At 35.7% G+C, this 13,216-nt stretch overlaps 1 long non-coding RNA gene across 2 annotated transcripts in view; it reads right to left on the bottom strand.

Annotated features, from left to right (window-relative positions):
• The window catches only part of LOC147578188 (uncharacterized), a 43,556-nt gene extending 30,561 nt beyond the window's left edge, over positions 1–12,995 (bottom strand). For both annotated transcript variants that reach the window (XR_015254218.1, XR_015254219.1), the window contains exons 1-2: positions 12,758–12,995; positions 8,760–8,878 (exon numbers count right to left, since the gene is read on the bottom strand). This is a non-coding gene — a long non-coding RNA (uncharacterized LOC147578188). The remainder of the gene's footprint in view (positions 1–8,759; positions 8,879–12,757) is intronic.
• Positions 12,996–13,216: the final 221 nt, after the last annotated feature.

Raw genomic sequence — 13,216 nt, 5'->3', positions numbered from 1 at the left:
AGCTGTCTTTGACCAGTCTATTTATGATTGTAACTCCCCTGGTCCCTCACCTACTCTGTCTAGCTAGCACTCCCTGTCTTGCTTTCCCATCCTTGCCATTATCTGACTGGATAGTTTTAGAATCACATGTATTTGTTGACATTTTGTTTGTTGATTGGGTGTTTCCTCCTCCAAGGGAATATTGCGTCTTGTAAGAGCAGAGGTTTTTGTTTTGTTGACACTATATCCCCAGCACCTAAAATGATGCCTGCAATATAATAACTTTTCAATAAATACTAATTGACAGGATATTCACAGAACGTATTCTGTAGCTTGCTTTATTTCTTCAACTTCACATTTTTGATGTACCTGAAGGTACACGTAAATCCATTCATTTTAACTGATGATGTGTATTATTACATTGTATGAATATACCAGAGTTCATTACTCTGTTTTCATTTTGATAGACATTTCATTTATTTGAAAACTATCCCTCTGTACATTTTTAAGTTAATGCTTTTTTGTTTGTTTGTTTTTGAATTCAAGGTAAGAATTACAAAGGATACATGTTTCAGCATATTCTATGTTGCATTTATGCTTTAAATATATTTTGGTCAAAACCTTGGAGCAGATTTGGTTAATCTGATTTATGGGAAATGTTTATCATTTAACTAAAAGGGCAAACCAGTCTTCATTGTCAAAACAAACACTTATCAGACTTACTTTCTGTCAGAAATATATGACTTTATTTTTCAATTCAAATATGAGTGCTTTATACTCATCTCTATGACAACCAATTCACTTTTGAATTCTAAGATAGATGGAAAGAAAGAAGGATAAAAAGATAAAGACATGGGCCTTGCCTGTTTTTGTCACTTGGATTAAATAAGGCCCGACTCCCTTCAGTATTTTTTAACCATTCTTACTTTTTTCAGTCCTTGGACTTTCCCTTTTGAGCTGTGCATTCTTGAAATATCTCTTCGGCACCAAGAGATTTTTTTAGACCTGGGGCAATCCACCATTGGATTGGATCTCAACTCAAAGATGAGATCTCTCTGTCTCTCAGAGAGATCTACCTGGATCTACCTATGCCTGCATATCATTGTATGAACATCATTGTATACCCCCAGCTGTGTTAATACACCATTAGGAAGAAAACTGCTCCAACTATATATACTTTGAGGTGAATACTTAGATTGAAAGGTAGGGTGCATCCTCAACTCTATTAAATGTTTTTAAGCAGATTTCCAGCATGTTTGATCTAAATTTCACTCTATAATTAGAGCATGAGAATCACCATTGTTCCACCTCCCCTTCTACAATGTCAAATTTTAAAATTTTAAATCACATAGTGTATCTGAAATTTTATCACATTGAAATTTAAATATGTATTTCCATCATGATTATGACATTGAGTTTCTCTGTAATAAGTATATGGCCATTAAGATTACCTATTCTGTGAATTGACAGTTCATATTCTTTGCCAATTTTTCTTTTAGATTACATGCTTTTTACTTATTGATTTATTCAGTGTTTTATATGTCCTCAATGTTAATCTGCATATTTTGCACATATTGCAAAAACTTTCTCCCAAACTATGGCTCTCTTCTTTTTTCAAGAAGACCTTTAAATTAAAAGTTTTAGATTTACAAAAAAGTTGCAAAGGTAGTACAGAAAATTCCTGTATACCCCGCACCCAGTTTCCCCTATTGTTAATTAATACCTGACATTAGTGTGGTACACTTATCATAATTAATGAACCAATATCATGTAGTATTATTAAGTAAAATCCATACTTTATTCAAATTTCCTTACCTAATGTCCTCCCCTACCCCCACCCCATTCCAGGATCCCATCCAGGATATCACATTAATTTAGTCATCATATCTCTTTTTTTTTAAATTTTTTTTTTCAACTTTTTTTTTATTTATTTTTGGGACAGAGAGAGACAGAGCATGAACAGGGGAGGGGCAGAGAGAGAGGGAGACACAGAATCGGAAACAGGCTCCAGGCTCCGAGCCATCAGCCCAGAGCCTGACGCGGGGCTCGAACTCACGGACTGCGAGATCGTGGCCTGGCTGAAGTCGGACGCTTAACCGACTGCACCACCCAGGCGCCCCTAGTCATCATATCTCTTAAGGCTTCTCTTGGCTATGACAGTTTCTCAATTTTCCCTTGTTTTTGATGACCTTAATAATTTGAGGAATACTGATCAAGTATTCCTCACTTGGAATTTGTATGATATTTTTCTCATGGCTATTCTGAGGTTGAGGGTTTTAGGGAGGAAAATCACAGATGAAAAGTGACATTCTAGTCACATCAGATGAAGGGTACATACTATCAACATGACTTATTTACTGTTGATATTAACGTCAGTCACCTGAGGTAGTGTTTGTCAGGTTTCTGCATTGTAAAGTAATTCATTTTTTCCCTTTTCCATATTTTACTCTTTGGAAGAAAGTCATTATAGGCAGTCCACACTTAAGAAGTGGGAAGCTCTATTCCACCCCCTTGGAGATGAAATGTTACATAAATTATTTGGAATTCTTTTGCATAAGAGATTTGTCTATTCTGTCCCATTTATTCAATCATTTATTTATAGCAGTATGGAGTTATAGATATTTATTTTATACTTTAGATTATAATCCAATGATACTCTATTTATTTTGTTTCTCAAATTGTTCCAACTTTGACTATGACTATTTTTTTTTTTACTTTATCTGAAGATTTTTTTCTAAACATTTGAAGAAAAATGTTAATATTTTCCTTTATGGCTCATATTACTTTGTGTCATGTTTAAGAAATTCTACTCAGTCTTATCTTCTTTTAAAAATGTAATGTTTTGCAAAGTCAAATACAAATTAGGAAATCACTAATTTCAGCTTGAACTTTTGTGTACAATGTGAGGCAGGGATCCAATTTCTATTTTTTTTTTTTTTTTTTTTTTGCCTAATTGACCAATTTTCCCTATATCATTTATTTAATAGACTCCTTTTTTTACTTATTTGTAATGTCACCACAGATATATATTAAGTTTTGTATGTACATGGGTCTGTTTCTGGGCTTTTTTTCCTTTTTAGTTTGTCTATTGGTCTATCATTGCCTCAATATTATATTCTTAATTATTATGGAAGTGTAATAAATTTGTTTACAATGAACAACTACCCATACTTCTTCTTTAGAATTGTCTTAGCAATTCTTGGTCTTTTTCTTACATATATACATTTTAGCATTAGTTTGTCACATTCCTCAAGATATTTTTTTAAGAAATTGATTTAAAAATTACTCATTTTTTTAAATGAAATCCTTTATTTCTATTAAATATTCTCATTTATCATGACTATGTATAGGAATGATTTTGAATTTTGTATATGGACCTTATATGCAGGAATCTTGACACTACATATTAGTCTGTTGATTAATTTATCCAGAATTATCTGTGTATGCAACCATAATATTTATAAATAATGGCAATTTTGTCTCTTCCATTTTAATGATGTATAGTATTTGTTTTTCTTATTTTGTTGCATTAATTAGGATTTCCAGTACAATATTCACCTGTGGTATTTAATTTCCAAACGCTTGGGGATTTTTTTTTTTAATTTTTTTTTTTCAACGTTTATTTATTTTTGGGACAGAGAGAGACAGAGCATGAACGGGGGAGGGGCAGAGAGAGAGGGAGACACAGAATCGGAAACAGGCTCCAGGCTCTGAGCCATCAGCCCAGAGCCTGACGCGGGGCTTGAACTCACGGACCGCGAGATCGTGACCTGGCCGAAGTCGGACGCTTAACCGACTGCGCCACCCAGGCGCCCCGAACGCTCGGGGATTTTAAAGATAACTTTCCATTATTCATTTCTAAATTAATTCTATCATGACAAGAGAACATAATCTGTGTTTTACTCCTTTAATAATTGAGACTACTTTATAACCCAGCATATATTCTATCTTTGGGAATATTCCATGTGTACTTGAAAAGAATCTGTGCTTACCAGCTGCTGGTATAGTGTTCTGTGAATGTTAGGTAAGTTGGTTGATAATGTTTTAAAATCATGTATATGTTTCTTTTGATTTTCTGTTTGTCTTACTAATTATGAGTCAGAATGTTGAAATGTTCAATTGCAATTGTGGATATATTTATTTCTTCCTTAGGTCGTGTCAGGCTTTCTTACAGGTATTTGAAGCTTTGTGTCTGAATATATATACAGGATTGTTATGTCTTTCTTATCATTATGAAATGTCTCTATCTCTGATAACATTTCTTATTCTAAAGCCCACATTGATATTAATGTAGCCACGCTAGCTCTCTTATGGTGAGTGTTTGCATGGTAAATCTCTTTGCATCTATATTTATATCTATATCTGCCTATGTCTATACTTAAAGTCAGGTTCTCATATTATTATTGATGAGTGGGTCTTGCTTCTTTGTATGTCTAATAATCTCTTCCTTTTAATTACAATGTTTTTTCCTTTTACATTTATTGGGAGTATGATTGGTGTGGCTAGGTTTAAATATGCAAACTTATTTTTTTCTATTTGTTCTACTTATATTTTTCTTATTCTGTTTTCTTTTTATCTTTTTCTGCCTTTTGTTTTTGTTTAACTATTTTTATGAATCTCTTTTATTTTCACTGTTGGGTTATCACCTATACCTCTATGTTTTATACTTTTAGTAGTTGCTAAGATTTAAAAGTTGCATGTTTAGTTAGTTACAGTCTACCTTCAAATATTATACTTCATTATAAGGAAGTAGAAACCTTATAATAGTTTACTATCATTTCCCTCCCGTATCCTTTATGCCTGTTGTTACCATATTTTTTCTACATATGTTAAGTATTCCACAAAACATTATAATTTCTGATTTAATTAGTTAGTTATGCTCTGAATAAAATTTTTTAAAATGTTTTTTAAAGTTTATTTATTTTAAATTTTTTTTTCAACGTTTATTTATTTTTGGGACAGAGAGAGACAGAGCATGAATGGGGGACGGGCAGAGAGAGAGGGAGACACAGAATCGGAAACAGGCTCCAGGCTCTGAGCCATCAGCCCAGAGCCTGACGCGGGGCTCGAACTCACGGACTGCGAGATCGTGACCTGGCTGAAGTCGGACGCTTAACCGACTGTGCCACCCAGGCGCCCCAAAGTTTATTTATTTTAAAGGAGACAGAATGAGTGGGGGAGGGACAGAGAGAGAGGGAGAGAGAGAGAATACCAAGCAGGCTCAGTGCTGGCATTGAGGAGCTTGATGTGGGACTCAAACCCACGAACTATGAGGTCATGACCTGAGCTGAAACCAAGAGTCAGATGCTTAACAGACTGAGAGAACTCTCAGAGTACCTTATTAATCTTCATTTTTCAAATATTATATTCACAGTTACTTATTTTTTTCTTTTTTTAATGTTTATTATTTATTTTGAGAGAGAGAGAGAGCTAACACATGAGCTCCACACATGTGGAGAGAGATGAAGAGAATCCCAAGCAGGCTCCATGCTCAGTGTGGAGTGCAGCATGGGGCTCGATCTCATGACTGTGAGATCATGACCTGAACCAATATCAAGAGTCAGACATTTAATCCACTGAGCCACCCAGGCACCCCTGATTATTTTTTCTTTAGCAGTTTAAAGATTACATTCCATTGTCTACTGCTGGATCACTGATATTCTGATAAGAAATCTGTTGCCATTTTTTTTCCCTCTCTGTATATAATGTATCTTTTTTATTAGCCTTTTAAAGAGTTTCTCCTTATCAGTAGTTTTGAGGAATTTGATTATGTGTGCCTTAGTGTATTTTTGTTTTTGTTCATTCTTCTTAGACCTTAAATGTTTCTTGGATCTATAAGTTGATCTTGTCATTAAAGTTGAAAAAAAAATTAGTCACCACTCCTTCAAGTATTTTTTCTGTCCTCATATTTTCCTTTTCTTTGGCAACTTCAATTATACATATGTTTGAGTACTTGATATTGTCTCATTGGTTACTGAGGTTCTGTGTTTGTTGTTATTCTTGTTGAGATTTTTTTTTCCAGTTTGAGTTTCATTTGAAGAGTTTCTAATACTATTTTGTGATTCACTGATTTTTTTTCTCTGCATTATCTATTGTGCTATTAACACTATTTAGTGAGATTTTAATCTCGGTTATTTATTTATACTCCATCTATAGTAGCTCCAATTTGGGTCTTTGCAAATCCCCTGTTCTCCATTTTATGTTGATGTTTTTCTTTAATTCTTTGGGCATACTCACCAACATCTTTTTGGCTACTTCCATTATTTCTGTCATTTCTGATTATGCTTTTATCAATTGATGTCTTTCCTGATTATAAGTCAGTTTTTCCTGTTACTTCTTATAGTAATGAAATGCTGTGGATCTCACATTTGTAAGCACTGGATCTGAGTCTTTTTTTTTAAGGATTTTTGGTAGGTAGAGAGTAGGATTTATTCTAGGCCAAATTTAGTCCTGCTAATAAGTTGTCAGCCTTCTGAGTTCTTTAATGAATGTCCCATATAGTCAGTGAAATCTCCCCAACCTGGTTTGTTGAGATTTGAATGATTTCCTGCTTTATGTGACCTCTGAGAATCAGAGAATCATTTGTTTTGTAGCTATCCTATAATTGTTCTTTTTCTAAAAGTTGCTTTTTGCTTGGCTTCATAGAGTTTCTAATAGGTGTGTGTAGATTAGTATCTATTAACATACTCAAGGGGACTCTGTGCAGATTTCTGAAGCACTTTCTATGTATCTCCTTCCTTTTCTATACTCTCCCTTGAAAATTCTAGTGTCCTTGGCCTTACCAAAAGCTGATTCCTGTCCTCATTTTGGTAAGACTTCTGTTGTTTTCCCTGCACCATAGCCTGGAGAATGCCTCCAAGTAGAAACCTGGGGTCATTATAAAGCATTAAGTTTCTAAAAACTGTTGTTATATATATATATATATATATATATATATATATATATATATATTTTTTTTTTTTTTTTTTTTTTTTTTTTTTTTTTTTTCAGTTTTCTAGTTGTTTATAATGAGAGTAAGTTTGTACCTACCTCCTCTTTCATGGTCAGAAGTGGAAGACCACCTTGTATAGTTTTAAATTAATTTTTGTTGTTTTTATTAATATTGCTCTCATTACCATTTAGATAGTTTTCTCATCGCAGTCATAGTTTGGATTTGATAATTGTTAATAAAAGAGGTTAGTTTTAAGGAAGAAGGCAGAAAGGGAAAGGATCAAACCATCTTAATCCCATTTCATTGAGAGAGTCAACACTCCAAGAACCGTCATCAGCAGACTTCAGCCTAGGTCTCTTTGGATTTGGGTTATATGGCTTTTCACAACTGCAAAAGAGGCAGGTAGAGGGAGGGCAATAGGATTGTTATGACTGGCATAGATTATGATCCATTCACACTGCCACCACACACCAGATTGGGGTTCCATTAAGCTAACAAAAGGGAAAACAAATATTGGATAGGCAGGAAGCCAAGTTTGTCTTATCAGTGAATTCTTTTTCTTTAACTGCTTTATTGAGGTTTAATTGACACACAGACTATATGCCATATTTAAGGTGTGTGATTTAATAAGCTTTGACATATGCTTAACTAATGAAACCATTCCCACAACCAAAACAGCAAACATGTCCATCATTTCAAAAGTTTTCTTGTGCAACTTTTCATTCCTTTTTCCTGCCTCTTGACTATCCCCAGGAAACCAATGATGTACATTCTATCAACGTAGATCAGCTTATGTTTTCTTGAATTTACACAGGTGGGTACAATTTACACAGCATGTACTCTTACCTGGTTTCTTTTGCTCAGCATAATTTGGAGTTTCACCCAGGTTTTTGTGTGTATCAATAATTAATTTCTTTTTGCTGATAATTGTGTTTTGTTATATGGATATACCATACATCTACCATTCACTAATTGATGGACATTTGCATTTTTGGCTATTACAAGTAAAGCTGCTATGAACATTTTTGTGCAAAAACAAAAAAAAAAGAAGTAAGTTTTAGCTAAAAATCTGAATGTGTTTTTGTCAGGGTTTTTTTTTTTTTTTTTTTTTTCCCCTATTGTGGGATTGTGAGTAAACCTTCCAAGGCTCTTGTCTAGGGAGGCTTAATAATGTCTCTTTGGGGTACATATTAGCTATTTTCCAAGCTTCCCTTTTAATTGAATGTCTACTATAGTTTTTACTAATTGAATTGTCATATAGTTTTTACTCTAATTCTAACTTCCAGAATGAGAAAATTGAGAATTAAGTGAGAGATGATATTTTACATCTGTCCTTTATTATATTCTGCCAAAGATCTAAACACAAATGTAGCTTTAGCTTTGTAGTTGGTATTAGAATTTAGGCACCAAATAGTGCCTCAGTGTCTGCGGAGATGCTCCCTGTCTATCCCTCCAAATGTTTAAGTTTTCTTTTGCCTTGTAGAATGTTGAACAAAAAAAATTCTGGAGTTTCAGTTTTTCCCCAGTAGAAACCGTAGTTTAGTTTAACTATTTCAAATAAACATCCCAAGAGACTAAAAACTATTTTAAATAGATGACAATACCTTGTGGCATCACCTCATGCTAGTACAATATAAATGAATACTATCTTTCGTAGACAAAAATCTGTTTTAAAATTCTATCTGAAAAGAGCTGAGGGAGAATTGTAAACATAAGATCATTCTGTTATTTTCCTAACCATTTAAAAAGTATTCTTTTTTAGATCTACTTTATTTAGGCTCTGAAATAATTTTAAAGAGTGTACATAGTTTTGTTTTCAAAGGTCATGAGCAAGTATAAATATACCTACGTTGAGACAAGAGAAAGCTTTCAATCATGCGTAGTTGTGATATCTCTCATGCCACACTATCTTTCTCTAAGGTGGGAAACTAAAGTGTACCTAAAAAATTTCAAGTAGCTGCACATTTCCTGGAAAAGAAGGAAATAGGAAATATCTAAGTTAGATTGTGTTCACACATGAATAGGTGAAACCTTATTTGTGTTGGAAGATGGGAATGAATGCTTTTGGATGTTTTCTGGACTTGATAGCATAAGTCAATTTCATTTTGAGAGCTCATATTCATTTGACTTCATCTCTCAGATCCCTTTAGTACAAAAGCCATGGTCCAGCATGATCTCAGTAAAAGCATAATAATAATGATAATGATAATAACAATTGAAACAACTCCACACACAAAAATAGTAATAAAAACAGACAAAACAAACAAAAACTAACAGAAAATACATGGAGAAGCAAGCAGGTCAGACATCTGAAATAATTTTCCAAATTAAATTACAGATTTCTTTTGACCCCCATAATATATTTTTAGTTTTATAATGTGGATTACTAATGAGTTTTTGGCTTGGTCTGTGATTTTGGATGATGGTGACAGTAAGAGGAGTGCTCAGAAGCAGTATAGGTTTATTTATGTGAATATATAAAAGTGTATTGTGATGGAGAATCCTTAATTTAGAGTAGCATAAAGAATTTGAAGATTACTTCAAAGGGCATTCAAAAACCATGTATTTGAAATCCATGATAAGAAAGTATGTACTTTTTGAAGGGGCAAAGTTTTCAGGTAAAGTTTTTACTACTCAGATTTTCACTGAGAGGTATTTAGAAATTTGATGGCAGAAAATGTGCAAACTAGAGATATGTTCGTTCACTTGGTCCTCTACATTTGGACTAAAGGTAGTATGAGCTGCTTTCATATTTGGTTGAAATGTCTTGAGAAAGCAAACATTTTTGAGAGAGCTGCTTATCTCCTGCTTATTTTAACAAGCCTGACCCTCCTGTGATAGTTCGGCTTTTAATTTCTTCTGAAGGGTACTTCATTCCCATACTTTTACCAGTCCATATGAATCCTCCCAGTCTCAGGACACTAGATGGATCAAAAAACCAACTCTGCGTGAGACTCCTCTCATTATATAATAAAATGATGGTCACTGTGATTATACTATACTTGTAGGAGGATTAGGAAGACTTAGTTGTTTGTATTATGGTGTACCTTAGAGTTCTAAAATTGGAACACAGAGTCAGCCTAAAGCCAAGATCAACTATTTTTAAAGCTATGAATTATTTTACTGAAGAAAGGTAATACATAATCATTGTGATGAGGGAGTGTGGATGGGGCAAGCTGAGAGCAAAATACAGGGTGATATGCCCGCGCCCCCCCCCCCCCAGGTGGAATATGTATAATATATCTCGGACATTCCTGGCTACCCAAAAACAAAGGAAAATGGTTTAAGTCCTCCCCATGGTAATGTGGGAAACTAGGCAAATGAAAAACTAAATTCCCTTACCACCTGCAGCCCATTGACAAGTCCTTGACATGAGCACAGTGACCTCCCTCTAGGAGCTCAGCTGCCTAGATGATGACACTTTGCTAGGGGCAAAAGAGAATCTTAGCTTAACATTATCCTGACCCCTCAGGAACCTGTAAGTCTACTTTAATATATAAAAACTCCTTTGGAAACTTTTTTTATCTCACCCCCCCCCCAAGATATATGCTGGCAATCATACTCCAAGTTTATGGCCCCCTGATATACATTGGGAGGGTCTTATGACTGAGGTTTTACTGAACAGTAATAAATGTTGTTTTGCTAGCAACAGCTAGCCCCTCAAGATTCTGGAATCTTGCTTCCAAAATTCCTTCGAGACTTATTCTATCCCTGACCCCCTCCTAACCTGAGAGTATATAATGAGTTACCCTTCACGACCCCAGTGCAGCTCTTCCTGCCCATGGGTCCTGTCCCACGTGCTTTAATAAAATCACTTTTTTGCACCAAAGACATCTTCAAGAGTTCTTTCTTGGCCGTTGGCTCCAGACCACCCACCATCACCCCAAAACTTCATCAATTGAAGAAGATGAAGAAGATATGGAAATCCAGTGTTAACTCTTTCTGTCCCATCTAACCTTTTTCCAAGTAAGACATGATGGTGTGCAGGCTATCCAGTTATCCTTTCTTATTGAGTCTTTTAGATTTTATGGAATCTCTGAAATGATTGTTGGGTATCAGATATGACAGACTTCAGATCGGGTGAATCTGGAACTTCGTCAGTAGTCTCCAATAAAAACGAGACCTTTCCCTGCAAACAATTCCTTGAACCTTAAATGCAACTTGAGAGGGAAACAAACAAACAAACAAAAAAGTTATCCAGAGTAGATGAAAATAGACAAACCCTAGGGTATACATTTTTGTAAGATTCCATGATTAAAATTTTCTAAGGTATATTGGACTTTGTTTTGTTATTACCATTTGACATTGGAATATGTAGTCAATTTTGGATAGCAATTTCAATTCATTGGCAAAGAGAAAATATTTGGAGGACAATTCCATATTTCTAATACCATAATTTTTAATGCGTTTTCTTTTTTTTTTTTTTAATTTTTTTCAACGTTTTTTATTTATTTTTGGGACAGAGAGAGACAGAGCATGAACGGGGGAGGGGCAGAGAGAGAGGGAGACACAGAACCGGAAACAGGCTCCAGACTCGAGCCATCAGCCCAGAGCCCGACGCGGGGCTCGAACTCATGGACCGCGAGATCGTGACCTGGCTGAAGTCGGACGCTTAACCGACTGCGCCACCCAGGCGCCCCTTTTAATGCGTTTTCAATGATATTATATGGAACTTTATTTTTTTTTAAATTTTTTTTTTCAACGTTTATTTATTTTTGGGACAGAGAGAGAGACAGAGCATGAACGGGGGAGGGGCAGAGAGAGAGGGAGACACAGAATCGGAAACAGGCTCCAGGCTCTGAGCCATCAGCCCAGAGCCCGACGCGGGGCTCGAACTCATGGACCGCGAGATCGTGACCTGGCTGAAGTTGGACGCTTAACCGACTGCGCCACCCAGGCGCCCCTTTTAATGCGTTTTCAATGATATTATATGGAACTTTATTTTTTTTTAAATTTTTTTTTTTCAACGTTTATTTATTTTTGGGACAGAGAGAGAGACAGAGCATGAACGGGGGAGGGGCAGAGAGAGAGGGAGACACAGAATCGGAAACAGGCTCCAGGCTCTGAGCCATCAGCCCAGAGCCCGACGCGGGGCTCGAACCCACGGACCGCGAGATCGTGACCTGGCTGAAGTCGGACGCTTAACCGACTGCGCCACCCAGGCGCCCCAATATTATATGGAACTTTAATCTGATGCTTAAGGTATTGCATTTTATGTCCTTTTAAGTTATTATAAACAAGAAAAAGGAAAATTGTCCTAAGCAAAAAAAACAAAAAACAAAAACCAAAAAACTACATGATAAGATATGCAGAGCATGCACTGTGCTTCTGTTCTAGAAGCAATTTGGAATTCCCTTTGTTGAAAAACTATTCATTTAGTTTCTTAGTTTGTTTGTTAAAGGACAGCTAAGTATGAATTATAAAAAGAAACATTCCATACCGCTTGCAAGTTTTACCCACTTTGAGTATGGTTACAAAAACTGAGAGGATGCTAAAGAGAAGAAAAAGTTCCAACACTTTCCAGTTAACGTGTAATTTGACTTCAATGTGAATTTTTGATATGAAGGAAATTAACATTGATTACCAAATTCCCAACGATTAAGAACAGTGTGAGAAAAAGACATTCCATTCCTAAATATTTGGGATGAAAATGTCCTCAACAGAGTCTTCCTTCAGTAGCTGTCAATTTATACAGACCATTTCTATGGCCCAGTTCACGTGTCAGTTCCAGTAAGGGAGGTAGTAATGCTTTATAAAAAGTAACTGGGGTGTTTCGCTGCATTGGGAAGCCACTTTTAAACTGGCATCAGCAAAACCTCACCAAACCTTGTTGCTGGGAGATCTTACCTATATGACTGCATTTCCCAATTGAGATTGGTTGTGATGATAGATGGTGGTGAAGATGTGGTCAAAGATGAGACTAGGAACCCATGGTCTGGTCTTACAAGGGGGTAACAACAGAGTGTGTTCCCTTTGCTTCTGCCCCATGCAGTAAAAATGCAAGTTCATCAGGCAGAGCCCCAGAAGGTAGGCTGGCAGGTCATATTGTTGTGGTTCCTTTCTGTATTTGTATTTGTTACGGACTATAAACCATGATGATGTAATAAAGGTCTGGGGCCATGAATTCCTATTGGCTGTGCAGTGCTGTTTCATGGAGGGGCAAGTCCAACTGTAATGAATTCAGACGACATAATGATTTCAGTTTCACTGCATTGCTCAGCTCTCTGGGAACCTGCAAACGATAAGTGGTTGGGCACCTATCATAAATCCAGACATACATACAACATGAAAATAGCTGGTGAAGCT

This window comes from Puma concolor, chromosome C1, assembly GCF_028749965.1.
Source record: "Puma concolor isolate L17-30 chromosome C1, mPumCon1.1.hap2, whole genome shotgun sequence".
NCBI lineage: Eukaryota > Metazoa > Chordata > Mammalia > Carnivora > Felidae > Puma > Puma concolor.
This window is presented reverse-complemented; position numbering and strand designations above follow the sequence as displayed.